This window comes from Sinocyclocheilus grahami, unplaced genomic scaffold (genome assembly GCF_001515645.1).
Source record: "Sinocyclocheilus grahami isolate Dianchi unplaced genomic scaffold, SAMN03320097.WGS_v1.1 scaffold1212.1, whole genome shotgun sequence".
Classification (NCBI taxonomy): domain Eukaryota; kingdom Metazoa; phylum Chordata; class Actinopteri; order Cypriniformes; family Cyprinidae; genus Sinocyclocheilus; species Sinocyclocheilus grahami.
The window spans coordinates 331,119-337,039 of record NW_015506391.1 but is presented as its reverse complement, the minus strand read 5'-3'; positions in this window follow the sequence as shown (position 1 = coordinate 337,039).

Below are 5,921 nucleotides of genomic sequence, written 5' to 3'. Positions count from 1 at the left end.
TATCAGGCCGAACTCGAAATCTCACCCTTCTTCAAACAGCATTCCTTCGTCCTCGATCCAGAATTGAAAGAAAGGATCAGGGAGGAAGGAACGCAACTTATTGATTTGGCTCCTGTTGATACAGCTTTAGAAGCTATCGCTTGCCTTCCGCCCGCTGGCGCGCCAATCATTCGGTCTTGGTCTGCTGCTAACACAGCGCTTTGCGTTTCTACTATTTTAGGATATGGTTGTGACTCTGACACTTGCCTTCCTCCTCCACAAGCGAGTGAACACCGTTCAAGAGTCTTTCAACAAGTGTACATCCCGCGCATGTTCCGCCGTGATAAAACTGACCAAGAACCTGAACCTGAACCTGAGAACTCAACAAACCTGATTGAGATTACGCCTATACTGCCTCGTCGAACCTCTGACAATTAGAGCAATCTAAATGACACAATAATGATACAAGTAATCCTAAATAATGCACCCCTATGTCTTCTCAAGTTTCTAACCTGATCATTCCCAAATTACCTATGTCCTGCACCAGGATTCAGTCAGTGATGGAGATGTTGTTTGTATCTTGTGTGTGTCTGTTGTCTCTGCCTCTTGTTCCAGTGCCCGCTGACGTTCGCGATGGGAACCTCACCGAGCAAAAGGGGGATATATGTAGGGATTTCTATCATATACGGACACTACTATTATGCCCCTATCAGCCATCATGAGGTTTGCTAATCACCCCAGCACATGATTCCAATATTCTGGGTCAACTTCCTGCCAGTCTTGTCGTCATCTACTCAGAGGAGTGATTAAAGACTAATCCAATCAAGAGATAACACTGATATCTTTTGGTATCAGGACTACAACTGAAAATACCTCGTGATTGTGAATGTATAGAAACCAGTGTAGACACAGGAAGTAAATTAACTAGTGCCCTCAGGCCTGCGAGCACGGGACCACTGCATGACTAGCACATGGCGTTTGACCACCTGCTTCCTGCCCTGTCTGGAACCCTTACAAACTTCTCTTACAACAAAAGAAACAGAACCTTGCATGACGATTTTAAAAGACAAATCGTTTAAAAACTCATAAGTAGTGAAAATGTATCCACTGTATGTGTTATGCCGTATATATATATTTGATGTGTTTATTGGAATCTATGATATTTTAATATTTGCCTTATAATTCTTTTTTAGCAGACAAAGCATTTAATATGTGTGTAAGATATGTGAGGTTTAGTATCGGGTGAGAGCTTGTTTTATTCACAGAACATTGGTGTAAGTGAAAAATTGATATTCAACATAATTTTCCGGTGATAATATTTTTATAAGAAGTTCTTAAAAACTTGCAGAAATACTCACCACAAACAGCATGTGATTCATGCATGATAAGGAACAGTATGGGGCGTGGCTAAACCCCGCAGCCACCATCTGATTGGACCACGACCTGTGGGCTGGACAAAAGTCAGCCTGCTTAAAAATGGACACAAAGCCCTATCACTCTCTGTCTTACGCTCTCACTCTCTCTCTCTCTCAAGACCTTTGGCTTTCACCTTGGCGAGAGTGACAAAGCGCTCCCATGCCGTAACATCGCACAGCGAGACCATCTAAGAACTCAAACACTTCAGTTGAACCTTCGCGATCTTCAAAGAACTTAAAGCCTTACAAACAGAGACTTTTCAAAGAACTGCTCAAGCTTCTGTGTCATCAAGAAAGCAACCAATCCAACGAGGGATCTCCCAAAAGGATGTCACCCAAACGTCATCTCAGCGACCAATCCGAAAGCTCCGGGATTCCCTCAGCAGCCATTCAGGATGCCTTTGTCAGCAACGAGGAACATCTCAGCTTCTCAGCTGTCACCAAAGCAAAATGCAAGTAAACGAACAAAATCTTATCTCTGCTGAACTGGTGTCGAGCTAATTTAAGCAGTAAACATAAGCCAAATATCTGCTTTGTGAGACCTGTGGGCTGGACAAAAGTCAGCCTGCTTAAAAATGGACACAAAGCCCTATCACTCTCTGTCTTACGCTCTCACTCGCTCTCTCTCTCAAGACCTTTGGCTTTCACCTTGGTGAGAGTGACAAAGCGCTCCCACGCCGTAACATCGCACAGCGAGACCATCTAAGAACTCAAACACTTCAGTTGAACCTTCGCGATCTTCAAAGAACTTAAAGCCTTACAAACAGAGACTTTTCAAAGAACTGCTCAAGCTTCTGTGTCATCAAGAAAGCAACCAATCCAATGAAGGATCTCCCAAAAGGACGTCACCCAAACGTCATCTCAGCGACCAATCCGAAAGCTCCGGGATTCCCTCAGCAGCCATCCAGGAAGCCTGTGTCAGCAACGAGAAAATTCAGCTTTTCAGATTTCAGCAAAACGCAAGTACAAACAAATCTTACAGTTGCTGAAATCAGTGCTGAATTGATGATTGATTTAAGCAGTAAACTTAAGACAAACCTCTGCTTTGTGAATTCTCTCAGGTGAATTTAAAACCACTCGTGAAAACGAGTTAGAACTTTGAAACTTCATGCAACTCCGTTAACTCTCATTCTGAACCATATATATGTGTGTGTGTGTGTGTCTGTGTGTGTGTGTGTGTTTTTTAGCTTAGTTTTAATGTAATCTAAAATAGCCAATAAAATTCATGTTTCATTTATAAAGAATCATCTGGTGTACCTTTGCCAAAGATCCCTTGCTACCTAGCTCATAGCTTACTTATCAGAGAACGTATTACCCGTGGCCAGGGAAATACAAAGATTAAAGTTGTTAAAATATACAGAGATCACCGGCTCGCTGGACGACTGTTGATTTAAAGTGTAAACTATTAGATTTTAATTCAGTTTTAATCAGGTGGACCTCGAATCTTCAGATCCGAGTCCTTTCAAAACCTGAATTAATTAATAATAATTAATTCCCTAAAATTAAGTAATCAAAGTCATGTATTTGAGGTGCGGATTAAAAATGAAGTAATTGAAGCAGTGAATGAAATCAAGTATCTTGGGATTATTCTAGATAAGAATTTAAAATTTGATAGTCACATTGAGCACATCTGTAAGAAGGTCAAACCAAACCTAAATAGTTTTCTTGTTATTAGAAGGGACTTGTCAGGTCAAACTGCAAAATTATACATGCAATGATATTTTCACATTTATCATTGTGTCACATCATCGTCACAAGTCTCTCCAAATAAATTAAAGCCTATTATTTCAATATACAAACAGGCAATAAAAGTTATGGACCGGAAACCCATGAGATGGCATCATTATGATGTTTTAAGAAAGAATAACCTTCTTAGTTTCGATAGTTTCGTTGATTTTAATTCTCAAATTGGTTTTTAAATGTCTAAAGAATCATGTTTCACCACTGTTTTCTGAATTGGTCAGTAGGCATCAGAACTCTCATGGGGTAAACACACGAGCCACTATTAGTGGTGACTGTCTTGCTCCAAAGAATAAGACCTCTTTTGGCCAATTTGCTTTCTCTGCAAAGGGGACAAAATTCTGGAATGCTTTACCTACTAATTTAAAACTAGAGACCAATGGTAATGCTTTTAACAGAGGTTAAAACCAAACAACAGTGCTCACATGAATAGTTATTCATACCAAATTATTATTGCGATATTGTCCGATTATGTTGTCTTTGCTTTATAGCTTATGTAAATAATGTTGAATGTATTGTTCCTTCTTTTTTGTAATTTTATGGTATATTTTTAGTATTGTTATTATTACTTGTTAACATTGTTGTTATTATTTTTAGTATTGTTATTGGTTTTATTTGATTAATTTACTTTTTTTTTGTTTTCTGAAAAGCCTCCCGTGGACTGGTGTTGAAAATTAGCATGTGTGCTAAAACACTTAAGCAAGTGCATATGGTTTGTCCAATGTAACTGTGATGTCTATGTTAAATAAAAATGTAATAATAATGATGCCAACCCCTCATAGGACCTCAGATTATGGCAACCCTGAAACAACATACAGAACTACCACATTTTGCTATACGTTTGATTGCATCATATAATAATTGCTGTTAATAGTGTTCATTGTCTGTTTGATTAAGACTTTAATTGATTTTTCCATACATTTCTGCCATATGTTTGGCCAAGTATTCTGTTACAGGGCGAACGAGACGTGAGGATCCAAGTGCAAGGCTTTATTTACAAAGGCATGGTCAATAACAAGGCAAGGGTCAGATAAGTAAAGTCAAGTCAAGTCACCTTTATTTATATAGCGCTTTTAACAATACAGATTGTGTCAAAGCAACTGAACAGCATTAATTAGGAAAATAGTGTGTCAATAATGCAAAGCAAAATCACATTGTGCAGAGGAATACTCTGGTTCCTGTGGTCTTGTCCCGGTGGTCGTCTGAGACAAGGTCTTTACAGGGGATCTGTATCTGGGGCTCATCTAGTTGTCCTGGTCTCCGCTGTCTTTCAGGGCTGTAGAGGTCCTCTCTAGGTGCTGATCCACCATCTGGTCTGAATACGTACTGGATCCGGGTGACTGCAGTGACCATCTGATCTGGATACAGACTGGATCTGGTGGCTACGGTGACCTCGGAATAAGAGAGAAACAGACTAATATTAGCGTAGATGCCATTCTTCTAATGATGTAGCAAGTAGATCGGGTGTTATGGGAAGTGTTCCCGGTTCCGGTTGACCTAATTAATGCAGCCTAAAAATCCTTTAACGGATTTGAATATTAGAAGCGTATTAGTGTGTTATGTGTAAGCCAGGTTAAAGAGATGGGTCTTTAATCTAGATTTAAACTGCAAGAGTGTGTCTGCTTCCCGAACAATGTTAGGTAGGTTATTCCAGAGTTTGGGCTCTAAATAGGAAAAGGATCTGCCGCCCGCAGTTGATTTTGATATTCTAGGTATTATCAAATTGCCAGAGTTTTGAGAACGCAGCAGACGTGCAGGACTATAAGGTAACAAGAGCTGTCCAGGGTGACGTGCAACAGTTTGTGTGGTGTGAGAGTCAATGTAATCAGAAGGCGACCTCTGGTGGCGAGCAGACGGAAGACCACGGACCGGATTCGTGACAACAATGTGTAGTAAAGTACCTATAAAATCATTTAGTTTAGAATGGAGTGAAGTGAAACCAGACCAAAGCACAAAACAAGTTGCTGTTATCTAGCTGCTAATTTTATTCAATTGTATATGGTAGAAAATTATGCTATTAGTGAAATACATTTTTAATGTTACTGTTTAATGGTACTCTTTAATATTTATGTAATTATATACCAAAATAATTATCAGGTCTAGCAAAAAAGCATCTTATCTTACAATCTATGAAGGCCAGTGGAAAAATCACAGCTTTTTTTTGCAAAGAGGCCAAGAAAGGATGACAGTGAGAGAAGCCTAATTTGGAAGAGGTTGTAAAACTGAATAATTCTCAGCCACAGTCTGGAAGAAAATGGGGCCAAATAAATAAATAAAATGAGCAACCAAGTGTAATAAATGACCAATTCTTTTTTTTCTTCTAACTACTTTGGTAATGTTTACATAAGTAGTTGTAAGCACATTGTTTTATTATCTGTCCTGACAGTGATTATTTTTTATTTAATGAATAAATAGGATAAGCAAAAATCACAAATGGTTTCTTTGTGTTTACTTTAAACTTATTGTCAGTATTGGGATCACGTGGGTAGGGAACTTTTTACTGTGTGTATGTATGGATGACTGTCAGCCACCACCGAAAACCATTTTTGACCCAGGAAAAACCATATGATATGCACCTGCATACCCTACATCAGGGTTCCTCAAATCTTGCCCTGGAGGTCCAATGCGCTGCAGAGTTTAGCTCCAACCCTGATCAAACTCAGGTACCTGTGATTTTTCTAATGATCCTGAAGACATTGATTAGCATGCTCAGGTGTGTTTGATTAGGGTAAGAGCTAAACTCTGCAGGAAAGTGGATCTCGTGGGCCAGATTTGAGGATCCCTGCC